This window comes from Ambystoma mexicanum, chromosome 4q, assembly GCF_040938575.1.
Source record: "Ambystoma mexicanum isolate Mex_15411 chromosome 4q, UKY_AmexF1_1, whole genome shotgun sequence".
NCBI lineage: Eukaryota > Metazoa > Chordata > Amphibia > Caudata > Ambystomatidae > Ambystoma > Ambystoma mexicanum.
The window spans coordinates 778,528,462-778,548,836 of NC_090928.1; the positions used below are offsets into that span (position 1 = coordinate 778,528,462).

The window sequence follows — 20,375 nt, forward strand, 5'->3', positions numbered from 1 at the left end:
TATATGTGGAGTTTGGTAAGGTGTTTTCAGGATCCTTCCTAGGTGGGTCAGGGGAGGCGTGACCACATGCCATCAAGGCATGCGGAGTGACACAGGCATCCTCAAAAGAAGAAGGGGGATACCATATCTCCTCCAATGTCATGCATCCATCCTGAAGGCTGCCTACCCCCATGTGATCCTCCCTCATATAGCCGCCCCAGGGTCAGGATCAGGTAGCGGCTGCCATCCGCTGGCCACATGAGGAGAGGTTACCACCGGGAAAGAGGTGATGATACAGTTGGATTCATTACATAACACACACTAAAGGTTTATGGCCCTACCCTACGGCCTTTCTTCTGCCTCATGTGTTTTCACAAACATGTCTGCAATAACTGCACAACTTAGGAAGGATTGGATTCACATCTTTCTGTATATGGACAATTGGAGCATTTGAGACTGCACACCAATTCTGGTGTTGGACTACCTGTGCCATACTTGTCATATGCTGCAGAGTTTTGATCATGGTTACTGTGTGGCAAACATCTGTCAGGTGGTGCAAGTCTTCCAATTGCAGAGTCAGGTCCTGGTCTCTGCATGTCTATGTCATTTGGGCCTCAAAATATCCTGCATCTTGTTTGTGCCAAGCCCCAATTACACCTGAGATCCCTCCAGTGACTGCTTTGCTGGCAATGGTCTGGGTTTCAGGGTAACATGATAGCCCTTTTGCATGAGTCATACAAAGTGTCACAGGATTTGCTGTGGTGGGCCACCGAGACAATTTGCTGATGGGAGAGCCTTTTTGCACCTTTAGCCACAATTCACAACAGTCATGGATGCCTACCTGAAAGGTTGGGCTGCTCACCTGGACAATTTAATGGTGAACAGACTGTGGACCTCTGCCAAGGTAAGAGATCATATCAATCCACTGGAACGGATGGCCAACAGGCTGACCCTGGTTGCTTTCCTTCCTTCTGTGTGGGGCAAGTGTGTCCCAATTCTGACAGACAAAACATATGGCATGCATTACTCCAAACAAAAAGGTGATGAGGGATTTCTGCCTCTGTGCAGATGCAACTGTGGTTCTGAGCTCCAGGGAATGTCTGGCTAGAAAATAATATCTGTTGTGGTTCATCTTGCCGGTACCGAGGACTTTGTTGCTGATGTGTTGAGAATGTAGATGTCAGTCTTCCACAGGTGGGAGCTCTGTCAGGAAGTTTTGGATAAGATCGTCGCCTTTGGGAGATACCTCACATGAACCGCTTCCACTCCAGTGCTAACTGGGTGTATTGTTCTGCTCCAGGGAATGTCGCCTGCAGGGAGCTTTGGGGTACACATGGATTGTCCAGTGAAACGTCCAACTCCTCTAGGTTTTCCATAAGAATCTTGTCCTACCTACTCCTGGTTCTCAAGAAACTAAGAAAACTTGGATCCACCTTGATCTCTCTGCACTGCGCCCGACTCTTCTAGGGCCTCCCTAAGATTCTTGTCCTACTCCTGGTTCTCACGGGACTGGATATGTTTGGATCCACCTGGATATTGATCTCCCTGTACTGGGCCCTAAAGACAAGGTACTCAAAGCTTGAGTGAATGTCCATCTGTCCTCAATGATGCCTCTTGGTGAGGGTGGATCTTCTCGCACAGTTGGAGTTAAGGTCTTGCATCTGAGCCTGGATAGCCCCAACCTTCAAGCTAGGTTGTTAAGAGGTTGTGGCATGAATAGTGGGATCTCACCAAAAACATCCTGGATGTACTCTTTTCTGGCTGGAAGCATGCCACCAAATCCATCTACATCTGCAGGGAGTGTACATTTTGGCTTGGTGCCACAAGGTATCTGGAACATTTGGTCTATCCCATTTGTGCAGTTCCAGATTTTCTGATTTGCTTCGTCCAACAAACCTCCCAGATTGGCAGTGTGAACTGAATGTGACCACTATTTCTGCCTTCAAAAGTACCTGTGAATAAAAGTTGCTCTTTTCCATCCCCCGCAGTTATGCAGTTTTTGCAGGGATTTTCTAACCTGTTTCCACCACTCCAGTTTTCTGTTCCTGCATGGGATTTAAACCTTGTTTTGACATTTCATGTAGTGACTCTGAGCTTTTTCATTACTGCCTCTTGAGGTTGATCACACTTAAGCTGATTTTTTATGTCTCAATCACTTCAGCCATATAAGTAGGCGAGCACCAATCTCTGTTAAACCATCCCTACATCATCTTCTCCAAGGAGAAAGTGACTCAGGGTTAGGCCAACCTTCCTTCCGAAGGTTGTGTCAGACTTCCACGTTTAACAAAACATCCATCCTCCTGTCTTCTACCCTCCATCTCATTCAAGGAAGAAGAGAGGGTTGACCATCTGGACTCCACAAGGCCTCTCAGCTACTATGCCTTTTTTGGACGAGGGACATCCAAAAGAATGACCAGCTTCTTCCTGGGGGCTCAACCAGACATGGTTATTACAAAGCAGACCATGTCCAGGTGGATTGTCCTTTTCATTTCAGAGAGTTATGATCTGGCTGGGATAAGTGCCTGAATTTTTCAGGGCCCATTCTGCCCGAGGACTAGCGGATTCTTTAGCCTTGCAGTGAGGTGACTCTGTTTTGAACATCTTTCGGGTGGCTAGACAGCCATCCCTGAACACGGTAACTGTCTGGATTCCGGCTAAAGTGTGGACCCCAACTTTGGTCAGGCAGTATTCCAAAGTTTTTCAGAGAAGTTTTTTTCTCGCTCTTATCCCTCTTCCAGGTTCTGCACTGCTTTGGGAGTCGATCTAAGATAGAAAATCTGTGGGGCGAAGGAACTGATGGGAAGAACAAATGACTTACGTCTCGGTATTGTTCTTTCTGATGGATGTTTCTCCCACAGATTTCTCATTTATAATAATCTATTTACATGTTATTTTTATTTATATATACAGGGAGGAACAATGCTCTTTTGGTGACAAAGGAGCGTACAATAAATAAAAAAATCAAATTTCACGGGAAGTAGCAAACTTCTTATAATGGGGTGAGTTCGAGTGACATTCTGACCAGGTTGGAAGGGGTGCACGTGGAAGTCACTGAGGACAATACATGGGTGGACATACATAGATTAAGGACAACCAACATTTGGCATTTTTAAGTGCAGGTAAGCGGTAGGGACAGCAGTGTTAGGGATGTGACTATGATGGATGAAGTGCTAGAGTGGAGGCAGAGAAAGTGAGGGAAAGGGGCAGATTAGAGGTGCAGGAAATAGTTTAGCTAGAAGGCATCCTACCTTTAGGCTCTGATCTGCTTCCCATTGTTCCCCCCAACCCCCCGATTGCTTGTAGATCCCTTGCTGCCAATTGCCCACCCTCGCCCTCCACTGTTCGCTCCCTGCTCCATTTTTCTCTGCTTCCCTGTGTTCTTCGCACTAGGATTGTAAAGCACTGAGTTGCTTCCCGAAGCTAGGTCTGTGCTCAATAAATACCCTAATTATAATAATAAAAGTCAGATGAGATCTAGGTTAAAAGGGTAACTCAGGGGCGAGGAGGTAGGCTTTTACTTTGGTTTTGAACAAATCAGTATGGACTGTTTCTCAGATATCCAGGAGAAGAGAATTCCTTGCAAGTGGAGCAAAAAGAGAGGATAAGAGGAAGCATAGGGAGGGTGATGTGCCACAAGGGTAGTCGAGGTGGCAGAGCAGGGAGTACAAGAAGGCTTGTAGAGTTGGATAGAGGAGGATAGATACAGTGGTGCCTTGCCATGTATAGATATGTGAACCAGAATAAGAAATTTAAATCTGGCACCATTTTGTATCATTAGCCATCCAGCCCGGATGTATGTTCAAATAAAGTATCCCAAAAGATCGAATTACAAAATTGCAGAGCCCACTTGCAAGCATTTTGTAATTGGATCCTTTGGGATTTTGCCCATTTGTCCCCCGCACTGCCTTTGATGTATGCTGGGACACCCCCGCAACCCATAATACCAAACTGGAGGAGCGGGAAACACCCCTGCAACCCCCACACCCCTGTTCAGTATTATGGGCTTCAATGTAATCTACTATGCCGAATGCACACTAAATGTGCGTTCGTCATTTTAGTTTCAATCTTTTCGTGCAATTCCTCCAGCCCGGTTATGGTACGATAAAGTAGATGTGAAGTGAGGGAGTTCAAAGCAAATCCTGGTTAGCAAAGTTAATGACAGAAAGCATAGTTGGGGAGAACAGACAGGATGCTGACACACTAGTCCTGTATAGAGATGACAAGAGTGGTTAAGAGATGCTTAACAATGTTGAAAGAAATTAGGAGGTTGAGGTAAGCCACCGTCAAGTTTTGGAGATGAAAGTAAGGAAGGGATTAAAAGGGTCACAGATGAGGTTTTACACTGAAGAAGATGAGTGTCAGGTGGGAACTGGATAGGTAGCAGAAGAGATGAGAAGATTTGGCAGAGAAGAATTTTTGGAGTTTAACATCAGATAATGTAAAGACATACAATATTTAATGGCAGAGAGACAGTTGGAAATTAAGATAGATTAGAGAAAAGATCAAGAGGAGATGATTTGGGTGTTGTCTGCGATGAGTTGGTATAAGAACCAAAGAACTAGATAAGAGCAGAGATGTAGAGTATGAAGAGGGGTGGAACCAAGACAGAGCCTTTGGGAACACCAACAGTTAGAGGATTGAGTTGAGAGGTGTTGCTGCAGGAGACAGAATTGGCAAGGTGTCAGGTAGGATTCAATCCAGGCAAGGGCTTGATCATGAATCCCAAGAATAAAGAGTATTAAGGAGATCAGATTGATCATCAGTGTCAAAGGCATCGGACAGGTCAAGGAGAATTAGGATAGAGGATAAGTTGGAGTGCTTAGCAGCAGCAATGAAGTTGGAAACATTCATGAGAGATGTTTCTGTGGAGACACAGGAGCCAAAACCTGGTTGTAGGGGTTCTCGAAGGTTGTAGATGTCTAAGAAATGTTTAAGATCGTTGAATACAACCCTTTGGAGGATTTTAGAGTAGTGCAGAAGCAGAGACTCAGGGTGAAAGTTAGCCGCTAGGTTTGGGTCAGCCCCTTGCTATTTTAGGAGAGGGATGATCATGTTAGTTTTGAAAATAGTGGGAAAGCACACTGAGTCGAAGGACCGGTTGAGGAGTTCAGCTAAGTGAGAGGCCACTAAAGGGGCAACCAACAGGCTTGACTAGCTGAGGAGCAAGCGGGTCTGATGCAGCACAAGAGGGGTTAGCCTTCATAAGTAGGGGGAATTCTTTAGTGTTAGTGTGACTAAAGTGGGACATAGAGGCAGAGCATGATGGTATAATAGGCAGTGTAGAATTCAGGATGAAGGAGTTTGAGGAAGGTCAGGAGAGTCTCTCTAATTTTGGAAATACATTTTTGCTGCAAAGTATTCAGCTAGGTCATTAGCTGTGAGAGTGGAGTTGATAGTCATAGGTGTAGGAAACAGTAATAGGTTTTGGAGTTGATAGTCAAAAGTTTATTACCAGTGCATCTGATTTTCACAAATGTTTCCTCCACGAGGGGGCTCAGCTTGCTCCACATCAGCTCTGCTCCTACGGGGCCCACGTCAGACATGTCTGGGCTAGTATATATCAAGGCGCAGGGTCCCATGACCTCGGGTCTGCCTTTTCTCTTAGCACTCTGTTGCCAAGGGACCACAGAAATCATGATGGTGTACTAGTAATTGGCCAAGAGGGGCAAATTGGGAAGCCGATGAAGAATCCTTGGGAAGAACATTCATCAGAAAGAACATTACCCAGAGGTCAGTCATGTGTTCTTCTAATGGATTCCTTCCTCCCACAAATGCTTCATCTATGATAGACGCCCATAGCAGTACTTTGATATGGAGAAGGGAGGAGAGCAAGAGGACAACACCTAAACAAGAAACTCTGGAAGACCGCTCGCTCTGCTGAAGCAAGCGTCCTGCCCTGAAAGGGAATCCAAGTACTTCTGTTTAGCATACGAGTGCAGAGAAGCACAAGTAGCTGCTTAGCAAATGTCCAAAACAGAGACCCTTCTCTGCAGGGCAGAGGTGGTAACCAGACGTCTGGTAGAATTAGCCCAGAAACCCACAGGCACATCTTTCCCAGCCGGATCATAGCTTTCCAAGACTTAGAGAATAATCCACCTTGCCAGGGTCTGTTTACTCACAGCACTGCCAACACGTGCACCAGTATGACCCACAAACAGCTGGTAATCTTTTGTTATGTCCCTTGTCATAGCCAGGTAGTAGCTGAGTTCCGCCACCAGGTCCATACTCTGGAATCGCTCCTCAGCCTTGAGGCAGAAGAAAACGCCCCAGAAGATAGAGCTTTTGAGAGAGATGGAAGTCTGAGACCACATTGGGGAAGAAGGGTTGCCTCTCTCACAATGTCACCTTCTCTTTGGGGAAAACAAATAGGGAGGTTTCACAGATAACGGCTGGAGCTCAATGGGAGGTGATGGCAACCATGAATTTCCTTAAGGGTGAGCAATCTGAGAGAACATGAACGTATAGGCTAAAATGGAGTACCCATGAGGAATGTCATCAGTACTAAATGCAAATCCTGTGCTGGAACTGGTGTGGTGGAAACAGATTGAACAATCTCTGCAATAAATTGCATGACAGTGGTAAATGTGAACAAAGAGCCTTGCTCAGTTGTTCTTTTGAAGACTCTGGCCAAAAAAAGAAAAAAATCTCCCAAAATAGATGTGCTCTCCCGGCACCAAAGCAATTGTGGGCCTCTGAGCTGAGAGGCACAGATTCTGAACTTCGCCCGACAAGTCCCACTCCTTGTAACTCAGCCTCTCATCAGCCAAGCATGAAAGCTCAGGCAGTTGAGGTTCAGATGGAGGGCCTACCCCCCCCGAATTGGAGAGCCGAACCACTCTCTTTGGGAGGTGCCAGGGAGGGCAGATGTACATGTCCAGCAACTCCGGTACCACGTTCTTCGGGCTTAGTCCGGAGAGATCAAAATTAGTGTGGACCCGAACAGGCACAGTCTCCTCAGGCCAGAGATATGTCCAGGATCTGTGGAAAAGAATAGAGCAAGTTCAACGCCGAGTTGGCCATCAGTGCGTCCCTCAGAGCTCCCCGCAGAGGAAATTTCCTGGAGCAGAGCAACTCATACATCCTGTTCCCACTAGAAGCAAAGAGATGAGTCCCCCAATGGGAGAAAATCTCCTCCAGAACTTCATGGCAGAGCTCCCACTCATGGGATGCCGAAGTCTGCCTGCTCATGGCATCGGCTATGGAGTTCTCTGCTTTGGCAAGATGACCCACCATCAGAGACACTTAGTTCTCCAGAGCACAGAACCGCAGTTGCATTGCTTTTCTGCACTCAGGCAAGGACGCCACACCACCTCGTTTGTTGAGATAATGCATGGCCACTATGTTGTTGGTAAGGACCGGTACACACTTGGCCTGCCCAGAGGGGAGGAAGGTGACTAAGACCAGATCCTTCATCCTCAATTCCAGCAAGTTCATGTGTTTGGTGCAACCTTGGCATATTTGTAAACATACAATTTTAAAACTTAATGAGTTATGCAGGTCATGTAAATAGGGTTACAGAGTTGAGCACTAATGATTCTTAATGTGATATACAGATCATTTACATAAGGTTACAGGGTCAGACAGGGCTTAGTAGTACTTACAGTAGATAGATTTGTATTCTTACAGCAGGTGTATACATTCAGTTTCGGTTATTGTGCTATGGAATTTGGGGCTTGTTATAATTTGTTGAAAAGCCAAGTTTTGAATTTGGGGAAGAATGGCTCATTGGAGATGGTGGTTGGAAGTGAGTTCCAAATTCTCGGGGGTGCTACTGGGAAACTGGTGTTACCTGTTCTCACATTTTTGAAGCGGGGAATGCAAAGGATTGTGTCTGTGTTGGATCCGAGTGTTCTGGATGAGGTTTTGCGAGTTAAGCATTGGTTGAGGTAGCTTGGCGCTGTGCCTGTAACACATTTATGTGCTATAGTGAGGGTTTTGTGCAAGATCCTAGCTTGTGCGGGACCACAGTGGGCTTCTCTCCTATGGTGGGAAATATGATCTCTATTTTTTATACATAGTGCTGCGCGGGGGGCTTTTTTCTAAATTAGTTGTATTTTGTTTAGGGTTTTTTTATGTGCTTAGTAGTATATTGCAGTAGTTGATTTTTGCTAGTATGAGGGCTCTGGCTACAGTAGTGCAAGTCTGCGGTGCGAGAAAAGGTCTGCTTAGGGAGATGAGTTTGGCTGTGTTTGCCGTGGATGAGGAGAGAGCAATAATGTGTTTGCACATAGTGAGGCTAGAATCTAAGTAAACCCCTAGGGTTTTGACTTGTTTGGAGATATTGATTGGTGTTCCGTCAATGACTATGGCTGTGTAGTGTGGATGTAATTTGATTAGTCGGTCTGGGGATCCTACTATCAGTATCTCTGTTTTTTCTCCATTGAGGCAGAGGCTATTAGTTGCCATCCAGTTCTGGATGATTGAATACATTTTGTTTATGGTGATGGTGTCTTGTTCGAGATTGCCAGAGATGAGGATGAGTATTTGTGCGTCAATTGCAAAGTTGGTATATATTACTCCGTTGAGTGTTGCAAAGAGTAATTTTGTGTATGCATTATAGAGTGTCGGGGAGACGCAACAGCCTTGGGGGACTCCCAGTGGGACTGTGATTGGGTCTGCAGCAAGATCCCCTATTGCTACTCTTGAAGTGCGGTTTGCGAGTAAAGACTTGATCCAGGCAGTGGCCTCTTTAGAGAAGTGAACATTGTTAGCAAGCGTAAAACAGAGTTTATTGTGGTCTACTAAGTCGAAGGCCGGCGATAGGTCTAGGAGTAGTATGATGCATAGTTTACCTGAATCCCTGATGGCATCCATCTGGTTTTTTAGGTCCAGTAGAGCAGTCTCCTTGCTATGTCGAGGGCGGAAGCCTGATTGTCTTTCCCCTAGTAGTTGGTTGTTTTCGAGGTGGGATTAGACTTGTGTGTATGCAATTCTGTCTATTATTTTGAGGAGAAAGGGCACTGTGGTGATGGGTCTGAAGTTAGTGGGTGCAGTAGGGTCTAGTGTGGGTTTTTTGAAGAGTGGGGTGACCCAGGCTTCTTTGATATTGTCTGGGACAGTATTAGATTTAAAAGAAGCGTTAACGAAGTTGGTGATAATGGGTGCTAGTATGGGTGTGCAGTCCTTAACTAGTTTGGCCGGGAAACGGTCACCTTTGCAATTGGAAGGTTTGAGTGAGGCTATGGTTTTGAGTACGGAATCAGAGTTCATTGATTTGAAATGAAATTTGGAAACGTTGGAGGTGGCGTGAGCCGACATTGGTAATAATGGTTCAGAGGTGGGAGCCAGACATTTTCTATGTGACTATTTTATTTTGGAGGGCGTTTATCTTAGATGCAAGTGCATCCTGAATGGTGGTGCACCATTCCTTGTTTACCGGGACTAGGTGGGGAGGGGGGATGGGGTTTCTAATTCTCTGATGATGGTGAATTTAGTGTTGGAGGTGGCGTTAGTAATGCATAGGTTGAAGGAATTAGCTTTCTGGGTAAATACTTCCGCTTTATATGTTTTAGACGTGTCTTCAAGTTGTTTTTTGGTTTTGTTGGTGGTGTTTTTCCTATAATGGTGTTCAAGAGCTCTTTCTTTTCTTCTAAGTTCGATGAGGTCCTCATTGAACCATGTGTTGGTGCGTTAAGATTAGGGCGCTTACGTTTCAGCGGTGCTATATCATCAATGGCTGTTTTAAGGCAGCTGTGATAGTGTAGCAAGATGTCGGCAGGGTTGGCATTGTCTAATGGGTGAGCATAGAGTCATTTGTCTAGTACGGGAGATAGGTTGTCACTAGTGAGTTTCTTGGTATTTCTTGCTAGTATCGGAACGGGTGGTGCACTGGGTGGTGTGGGTTCTTTGGATGGGACAATGTTGAATCTGATAAGGACATGATCTGTCGAGGAAACCTCTAGGATTTTTTATAGTATAATTGTGGTATTCAGTGTGAGGATCCAGTCTAGGATGCAACCTTTTGAGTGGGTTGGGGTGTTAACAATTTGGGTGAATTACATTTCTAGGAATGCATTGTGGAATGCAGTGGCCTTGAGGGCGGACGCTCTATAAACTATTAGGAAGTTGATGGTGGTTTTAGAGTCAGTTGCTAGTTTGAGAGCTAGTAGTTCGTAACCTTGTATGATTTAGGTATTGCATTCTCTAAACTGGAGTGAGGATTTTGAGATGATGGCTACTCCGCCACCTGAGGTCTCTTGCCCGTCAGCTCTGAGAATTGTGTAATCAGGTAGTATGGCAATGGTGAGTAATGGTCCTGAAGCTGAGTGTAGCCAGGTTTCCGTTAGGACTAGGAAGTCAAGGTTGAATTCGAGGACAAGATCATGTATTTCGAGAGCATGTGCTCCTAATGATCTTACATTGGTAGTGCACATTTTAGTGGTGGTATGTTCAGGTGGGTGGTGGATTTTTGAGTTGTGGGTATTGGGGGGTGTGCTTGTGGTGGGGTTGCAACAGGGTTATGTTTGCAGTTAGCTTTTGAGGGCGTTGGTGTACTGTAATTCAAGGTTTTGAAGGTGCTGAACACATGTTGAGTGCTTGTGGTGTTAGGATGGTGTGGGGTGTTATGTTTGACGGTAGTGCGGCTAGAAAGTCTTATTTTTCTCATTGGGCCTAGTATGGGCTTCGTGCATGTAGGGAGGCTTTGAGTCCTGGAGGAGAGCCTTGTTTGGCGTTGTGTGCCTGTGATGGGTGTGGTGGTGGGTGTTACGTAAGTAGTGGTAGGTAAGGATATGAATGCTGGTGTGTTGAGAAGAAATGGAGTGGGACATGGTAGTGGGTGGTGTCTGGGGCAGTATATGCACAGTAGGTCTAAACCTAAACCTAAATGAATTAAGTTGCCTCTAGAGCACAGGGTGGAATCTGTGGTTTGGGTGATCTTTTCATTGGACGTGGTGGGTCGGCAGGGATTCGGGGCTGTCGTGGGTTTGCTGGGAGGGTGGGGTTGCTGTTGGGCATTCATTATGGATAGTAGTAGTATTTTCGGCAAGCCTGGCATTGCAGCTACTAACTTGCGCAGTGTGAGATGCATTTGCAGGTATTGTTTTTGGGGCGTTATTTAACAGTCTAAAAGGCTAGTGCAATTGGTTAAGAATATACTAGGTTAACTAGTAAGCAGTAGGCTAGCTCAATTGATACTTGGTAAGCTAATTCTAATGGTAGAATAGTAGGCTAATTCAATTGGTAAAACAGTAGGCTGGATCAATTGGTCAGCAGTTGGTCAACAATGGGCTATTTCAATTGGTAAGACAGTAGGCTGGATCAATTGGTAAGCAGTTGGTCAACAGTAGGCTAATTCAAATGTTAAGACAGTAGGCTAGATCATTTGGTAAGCATTTGGTTAACAGTAGGCACATTCAATTGGTAATACAGTAGGCTGGATCAATTGGTTACCTGTGGGCTAATTCAAATGGTATGTAATGGTCTGTTTCACCACAATATAGTGGGCTAGCACAATGGGGCAATAGGCTGGTTTACTTGAGATACAGTAGGTACATATTGTTAGGGAGAATTCTCTGTTTAGGCTGAATTTCCTAACCTAGTGAGTCCCCCAGCAGCTTTGCTGGATTTTTGGGGTTTATTTTTTTCTCCTGCCAAGAGTGAGACTCTTTTACCCTCACTCTTGGGCATGATTTGAGTGTGTTTCTTTGAATCTAGATGTGTTTAATGGGCTATGTGGTATTTTACTCCATAGGGCTTCATGTGTTTTTGTGATGTGTATTACACAGCACCCTCAGTGCAGTGACACAGGGGCGTCGTAAGTGACCCCCCAGTATAGACTCCATACCCTGGGACTGACTACTGTCTCCCAGGGCATGTAAAGTCACCATTGACTTTACTAGTCTTAAATTCTGAACAGAACCAGTACAAACTATCATATTGTGGACGTACTGGCTGGGGCAATTCAATTGCCCAGGGGTCTGTTAGTCGAGGGGGCACGTCTCCGTCCCCCCTGATCGAGTTTTGGCTGGTGGCAGTGGATACTACTTTTTATATTCAACCGCAAATATTTTCCTATGGGATTTCCCATTGTTTTAGGCTACTACCTTTATTTAATTATTTACGGTAGCCTCGAACATACCGCCGGTTTATTTAATTAATATTAATTCTCCGGTTGGTATTTTTTGCCAAAACTTGATTCTAAAATGGCGTTTGTGTTCTCTTCTGTGACTCCAACCCAAGTCGAGCCCTTTGTTCCACTTTTTGGTGGGCTTCTCCACAGAAGCCCTCCAAAGTGGTGCCACTCTGTCTGGGGTACTTAGGAGGGATGGAGGGAAATTTAGGCACCCTGGACTGAGTTGCCTAGGCAACTCAAGTCGCACTCCATCCTGATTAGCCCAAGTGGTGAGCCGGCCGGCTCACCACTTAGCATGTTTGAGTGACAGCTAGGCTGAGTGAATGGGGGTTTGCTGCATAAAAGCAGGGCTTTGTGGACTGGAACTTCAGAAGTCACCACAGGACCTAAGAATCCGACGAGGGAGAAGCTGATCCGACCTGCCACGACACCACCACCGGTGGAGCCCTGCTGGACTGCCTCACCACTTTTCCCAACGACAGAGGAGATCTTCCGCCGGAGAGTCTTCTTCCTTTGACTGGTGGGGATAACCAGTTTCACCGTCGTTTCGCTTTCCCGACATACCTCGTGGCCGCCTTGCCTGTGCCAAGCACCCCGGCAACCGGGATACCACGTTTTACCACGACCGCGAAACAAAGGTACCACCTTTAACCGGAAAACTCCACGGCTGGTTTCTGCCCTGGTAGTGCAACGACCTTCATCTTTCCTCCAAGTCGAGATCTTCTCTTCCGCTGGACGACGACGCAACTTGCACCCACTACCAGGAACAACTACCACCGCTGGAGGATCCTTCCCACTTAAGGTACTGTGTCCCGCCTGGCTTCCCTTGCTACCGACTGTACGGGGTAGATTTAGCCCCCGGCTTTCGAACCTGGGTTAGCCTGGGACACCCTGGCTAAACTTTCCTAAGCCTCTCTAAACTCTTTTTGAACCCTCTGCAAGACTTTCTAAGCCTAGTGCAACTGTGTGATCTTGGGCGCATTTGTGCTCTGCTCTCTCTAAGAGTGAGCCCAGCCTTTGGACTTTGGCTCACCAGTGACTTTTGCTCATCTACCTTGCTAATAGTGTTCCTGAATCTTAGAGTGGTGTACCTTTCCATATTCTGTCTTTTTCCCTCCCTTTCTCACAAACTTATTGGAGTGCAATCTAGTTAAGCGCTCACCTATGTATGAAAATAAGTGGTGTTTTACTGTGACTTATCTGATAAGGAAAAAGGGGTGTATATATTACAATAGTAACTGTGTTTAGAATATTTTACAATAAGAGTGCTGGAGTGTTTCAAACTGTGTGTTTTTAAATAAATAATTATATACTTTGATACAAAACTCTGGTCAGTGTTTGCTTGTATTATTGTATCTGAGTGCCTATTGTGTATACTTTGCATACTGCCTAACTCTTCTTGAGGGAAGTCTGACTGCTCAGCCACAGCTACCAGGTAAATCTGGGTGGTGCAGACTGCTACCAAGTGGGTTTACTGCCAACACCTGTAGTCTTAAATCTTTTGCAGTGGTCCCTAAGGGAACTGCACAGGTTTCTGCCTAACACATATTCACAAAACAATGGGTTTATTCCCTAAGGAGACAATGGGAGGGATCCGTGTAGCCATGAATTGTTGGTTTGTATTGCGTGGTGGGTAACTCCCAGGATGATTATTAATGCACGCAATCGGGGCACACTAGGCGCGTAAGGTTTTCGGGTGTAGTTTTACAATACGCCAAGGGGTGCGGCAACATTTTAGTGCGCATGAATGTAAGGCAGGTGAGGCAGTAGTAAACTTGATTGATATAGAACAGCATCGGCAAATGGAGGTAATGATTAGCAAAGGTGCAGTGAAAATATATATATGCAGAGTCATCAATGATCTTTCAAAGGTCAACGTTGCCGAAGCAATGCCCCTTTCAACAGATTGTCTTGCATGCATAAACAAGCATGTTTTGGGATACTGATGCATGTAAAAAGTCTGACATGTTCCCCTGAAACTGAGACTGCTGGCAATAGAGGAGCCAGTGAAATGACCTCAGGCACAGTCAGTCCTCCGGGGCCACCAGAATGCAGGAAGTCATGAAACACAACAAGCGCAAGAAGACTGAGGCAGGAACTTGTTCCGGAGATTGGAGGACTCGTACCATACGGAAGATGTTTGCCACTCAAACCTTGAGCAGACAATCTCTGCCTAGGTGAGTGTCTAAGGCCGCACTGATAAGTCAGAGGGATTGGGACAGCAAAACCTGACACTTCTTGAAGTTTAGAGAGAAGTCCCAGCTGTGCAACTGGATGCACAGAGGGAACAGATGTGCCAACACCTGGTCTTTAAAGCAAGCTTGGATGAGCCAGTTATCCAGGTAAGGAAAGACAAGAATGTCTTGACCCCTGAAGCGAGCCGCAACCACTGCCAGCAGCTTGGTGAAGACCCTTTGAGCTGAAGACAGATCGACCAGTAGAACTTTCAACTGATTTTGGCAATGGCCACCAACTTATCTCAGATATCTCAGGTACTTCCTGTGCTTTATGTGAATTAGCACATGGAAAGAGGCATCCTAAAGATCCAGTTAAACCAACCAGTCCTGTTGTCCAAGGGCTTGGAGTATCTTGGCCAGAGTTACCATTCTGAATGTGTTCTTGCATAGATGCAAACTAAATAACCTCATTTCCAAGATGGGACGCAAGCCCCTGGCTTTGTTTGGAACCAGAAAGTAAACTAAATATCAGCCTTTGCTTTGTTCGGAGCGTGGTACCAGTTCTATTGCGCCCTTAGTTAGAAGCTGACGAACCTCCTCCAAAATGAAATGGTCAGAGTTAAAAGAGTGCTGGAAGGAGGATGGTTTACAGTGTGTTGAGGGAGAAAATATCCCTGGTGAACAACCTGATAGACCCAATCGTCAGATGTGATACAACATGATTTTGCACTCGCACAGGGAAATTCTCCCTCCCTCACTGGGGACTCATGAAGGAAATTGCCTTCACAGGGGATTAGCATCTGAGGTGGTAGAGCACACACGAGGTGGAGACACCACCTCTGGCAGTTCCTCCTCTGCCTCTTTCCCTAGGCAAACAGTGTAGTTGCTTCTTACCGGAGGGCTCCTTACCTCTTATGCAGTGGGCGGTGGAGGGTCAAAACACTCTGCCTTAGAGGACTGTTCATTAAAAGGAATATCTGGGAGCTTTGCATGTATGTCCTGGGCAAACCCAAAGATCCTCATCCAGGAGTGGCAGTTCATACAGTGCCTATTCCCCACTGTGCGTGTAGCCATTGTGCGACCCACACAATCAGCCATGTCAAGGCCGGTTATGTTATGTTATATGCATTTGTAACATGCACTTTCACCTGAAGGCATCTTGGCGCAAGGAAAACAAGGACACCGCCTACCCTTGGGTTCTAAAACAGAAAGTTTTAGGTGATTAAACTGAAGGTGATTCACGGTGCCTCTGAGGTCGAAAGGCAAGCCATTCCACAGTTTGCTTGCTGCATACGAGAATGCTCGTCCACCCACACAGGCAAGGCGAACCTTTGAATTGCCACCAAATTGGCATTGACAGAACGAAGAGCGCGTCCCGGAATGTAGGGGCCGAACCTATCTGAAGATGTTCAGCCCCCTGCCGATAGAAGGCCCGGTGGACCAGACACATGGATTTAAATGTAATACTCTGGACGATCGAGAGCCAGTGGAGGGCCCGAAGCACTGGACTTATATGGCCTCCATAGTGGGAGTATGTTGCCACCCTGCTGCAGCAGTTGAAGGCGGTGTATGGCGCCAAAAGGCTGTGCTAGGTAAAGCATGTTGCAATAGTCAATTGGACTGGTAATTAATGATGCTACCACCATAGGTCGTAGATATACAGGCAGAAAGGGAAGCCCAGTTTTACACACTGCACTTATTTGTGGTGTCATCGATAGAGTAGATGACAGAAGGATCCCTAAATTCCTGACCACTGTCGCCGGGATGGGAAGATTACCCAGCGTGGGGGGCCAGTGTAACGCTCACCTGACTCCCACGGAGGCGCTGGCCTGGTTCGCGCTGCTGTGACCTCTTCTAAGGTGATGCGCAGGGTTCGGAAGACGGACTGGGCCGGGCCCCCAAATCTGGCTTGTCTGGCTCGCAGAAGTATCCTTCTGTAGGCGAAAATAGGGGATTAACTGTCTGCGGGGTAATGCAATCGGCCTCCCACTTTCCCCTCTCACCCTCCTCGAAACCCTTCTGTGATTCCCCGTAGCTCTCCATCCTGCTTCTGATGCAGGGGCGCGTTGGTATCCAGTTACTTCACTGGATTTTCGGATTGGTGAGAACCAAACTTGCTTGGCTTCCAGGTAAGTTTTTTGATAAGAGGTTCCCCTTGTGTCCATGCATTAATGTACTAATGCTAGTGTCTTTTTCCCCATAGGGGCCGGGGTACGGAATGCCGGGGAACAGGCACCGACCCGAGATGAGAGGTGAAATCCTTGTAGAAATCAGGTAAGTCTTTAATGAGCGTTTTTTGGTAATGTCTTTTCATTCGCTCATTAACGCTGATGTCTCTTTTTCCCCTTATGGGCCGGGGTCCGGAAATGCCAGGATGCGGCGCGGACCCGAAATGAAGAGGGAATGAATGAACAGTTAAGTCTTAACATGGAGATTTAGCTTTCCTTATTCCCTTCTCTCCCTCACCTTTTATTCTTGCCTTTTTCTCCCTAGGCGCTGGGGCGTGACTGCGAATCCGGATGATCGCTGCTGAACATGGAGGCGCCCTGTAAAGGTGAGTGGAATGCGGCGCTGCAGCGATCGACGCGATGAGCTTTTAAATAAAAGTCTTCCTTTTCAGGATTGTCGGCGAGATGTCTCCGGGATGCGGATTTAGCAGGTAAGGACTTTTCCTTCTTCTGTTCTCTTCTTCTCTTCCTATGCAGGTGATCCAGGATGCTGGCAGGCGTGGCAGAAGTCAGGATGCAGGAGCAGACACGGTGAGCGTCCAGCTGCTAGATGCAGAACAACGCGAAGCACGTGTGGCTGTTCGGGTGGGGTTTAAATAGCCTTGGAAGAAGTTCCAGGTATGTATCCTTCCTCCAATCAGGTATGTATCCTTCCCCGACCACGCCCGGATGGTAAATTAGTCCCACAGGTAAAGTAGTTCCTTTCAGGCCTCAAGGAGGCCGGGATCCTGCAGCATGGTCTGCATCAGGTAAGTGCACCCAAGCACTCCCATAATGAGCCTTGTGCCTATGGCGCCAGGACTGATGTCTTTTATGAGCCTGGCACCATAGGCGCCAGGACACTGTCCAAAGGGCCCCTATATGGGGTTGCTGGGTCTTTCCTTGGGGACTGGATGTCCGCTTTCGGGGACGCAGGGCTTGAACCGGCTCCCCGGGAGCGGGCATCATGACAGCCAGAAGGAAGATGTCCACAGAGTGGCAGAAGAGGGGACCCAACCATTAGAACTTCAGTCTTGTCCCCTTTCAGCTTAAGCCAGTTCGCACTCATCCAGCTTCCCACTGCCGACACACACACACGCAGTTAGTTCAAGGGTTGCCGTTGCTTGGTCACGGTCAAGTCAGACCAAGATCTGAGTGTCGGCCTAGGAATAACAGCAGAAGCCATAACGATGGACGAGGCGAACCAGCGGCTGAATGTAGATGTTAAAAAGCATGGGGGACAAGGCGGAGACCTGCGAAACACCACAGGATGGTGCACAAGGAGATGAGAGAAAAGGAGGTAAGGAAAGTGACTGACTGCTGTCAGTTAGGAATAAGACAAACCAGGCCAGGATGGGCCACAAAAGGCCTGCTGCAGGCGAGACAGCAGGATGGAGTGGTCGACAGTGTCGAATGCGGCAGACAGATCTAACAGAATCAGGGCAGCCAATCCGCCCTGATCCACCAGCATTGTAAGGTCATCGACCACAACACCAAGACAATCGGTGCTACGGCTTGGACTAAAAACAGATTGAAAGGAATCAAGGAATCTCGAAGTTTCAAGAAAAGAGGAAAGCAGATGTGCTATGAGAAACTCGAGCAGCTTCATAGAAAAGGGGAGAAGAGAAATAGGACGAACGTTAGCAAGCACCGAGGCATCCAGGGATGGTTTCTTCAGGAGTGGGATCATAGTCACCTGCTTCAGTTCGAAGAGTTCACTGCCTCCACAACCCAGGGCATCATAGCAGGCATGACTGCTATTAGAGTGGCCAATATGATAGAATCTGAAGGGGCCGCAGACTTAAGGCATCCCACTCCCTGCGAGACCTCATTGGCCGAGAATTTAGGGAACCTGCTCCAACCCGTGTTGCTAGTATCAACCGTTTTGCAATTTTAGAAAGCTTCTGAAAAGAGGGCTCCTCTACCAATCCATCTGCATAGCGCCATTTGCGCTCTGCATGCCTAACTAGTAGGCGGGAGGCTTTAAGTTGCTCAGTAAACCGTGGCTCGGAGGGGCGTTTCTGAGCCTGGGCTAGTTTAAGCACGGCTACCTGATTTGCAACATCCAATTAAATGCATGAGAGAGAGGAAAAATCAATAGCCACTGCGGCCCTATACCTGTCCACAATCAAGGACAATAGCTCCTGATGGTCATCTATGTGCCATTTCCGACTCCAGAACACAACCAGGGACGCCTTTGCCAGCCCCACTGCACCTAAGATATCTAAGGAAATAAACCTGTGGTCAGACCACAGTACCCGTTTCCCCTGGACCCCAGAGATGCTGGCCACTGTCGAGAAAATCAGGTCCAAAATGCCACCGAGTATGCAACAGGCCGCATATAAATTGTAGCAATCCCAAATCTAGCATAGCTTCACAAAATGTTGCTAGTCCTGAAGACAAGGGAGCATTAAGCATCATGTTAAAGTCTCCCAATTCAACCACATTCACATATTTCAGCTGGAGGGTGAATAGTAGCTCTAAAAAAGGGTTAAGAAAACAGGAGCCCGGCGGGCAATTTATTATAAAAAAATGCCAGGACATGGAAGCCAACACCATAAGGCATACTAAAAGTGCTTCAATTTTCAACTTATTCACTAAGGGTATCATGGAGATGTGAAGGGCAGAGCTGAACATAACAGCATCCACACCCCCCCTGATCCCCAGACCCCCCGGTTGGGCGGAAATCCAATCCAGGTTGACCATATTGTAACCGTCCAGAAGTGCATGAGAGAATGTCGGGGTGGATGTCTCCATCAGCCATGTCTCAGTCACAAAAACCACATCTGAACGGGTTTCTGCTAATAGTTCATATATAAAGTGAGCATGTGCATTAATCAATATGGCAGATAGAGGGTCCTTGTCGGACACCTCTGCTGCCTTCCCCTTAGGTCCCTGCAAATAATTATTTTTAGGCACGAGCAACCCTGTCGGCAGAGTGCCAGGAGAAAACACCTCCTAATAGCCACACTTCCTTCCCCTCGAGACCCATCCGCGACCCGAACGGGCCCAGACGGGCTTAACTTTGGCACAACTTCAGCATGGCGAGCGAAGGCCCACTGTGCACGATCGCTGTACTGTCTGCAAGTACGCTCCATATAAATCCCTTGATATTACCGGAGCCAATACGATCTTCCAGCCAGCAGGCAGTGAGGACAGACTGCCCCTGAAGGTGTGTGTGTGTGTGCAGAAAAGAAAGAAAGACTGTGCGAGAAGATTGCAAGCCTCGCAGCACAACTGAGGCCAGGAACCCTCTGCCGCTAGTCGCCATACAAGGACAGAATAACTAAAACCAAAAGCTGATTAAATTAAAAGAGATGTTGCGATGCCTCCCTAACATCCTGGACCAGGCCATCAAAGCCCTCTCCAACTTCTTCATCCGGTAGGTGCTTGGCTGCTCCTGAGACCACTGACCAAAGTCCTAAAGAAAATTTGGCTAAGGCACAGGAAGCATTTACTGCCTTCAGAACAAGGCTGCCCGAAATGAAAACCTTCTTCCCACATGAGTCCAACCTCTTGCTCTCCCTGTCCAGAGGTAGAGTAGGGAATGTGGACGTTTGTAGGATGGCCATCACAGTCTGCACCACCAACCTCTCAGGAGTGACATGAGAAGACAGAAAAGCAGGATCAGAAGGTGCTGGACTGCTTTTTCACCCGGTCCTGGTCAACTGTAGGGATGGAAGCCGGCTTTTCCAAGCTTTCAATAACAGAGCTTCTTCTGCTAAGTCAGTAAGTCCTTTTTATGGAACTTCATCTAGAATGTCTAAGTTCAAATGGAACTTCTTGCATAGAAAGGGTCAACAAGCCCATAGTCTCAACCACATTGACCATCAGTTGTTGGAACACAATCTGTGGCTTCCCCAGAGTCATCACTGGTAAAATGACCAACTCTGGGGATGTGTCCAGACCACTGGTCTCCTGCAAGTCAGAAGGAAGTTC

The 20,375-nt window shown here is 47.0% G+C and overlaps 1 protein-coding gene across 2 annotated transcripts in view; it reads right to left on the reverse strand.

Annotated features, from left to right (window-relative positions):
- Positions 1 to 20,375, reverse strand: part of KIF16B (kinesin family member 16B) — a 3,050,718-nt gene that overhangs the window by 155,474 nt on the left and 2,874,869 nt on the right. The window lies entirely within an intron of this gene.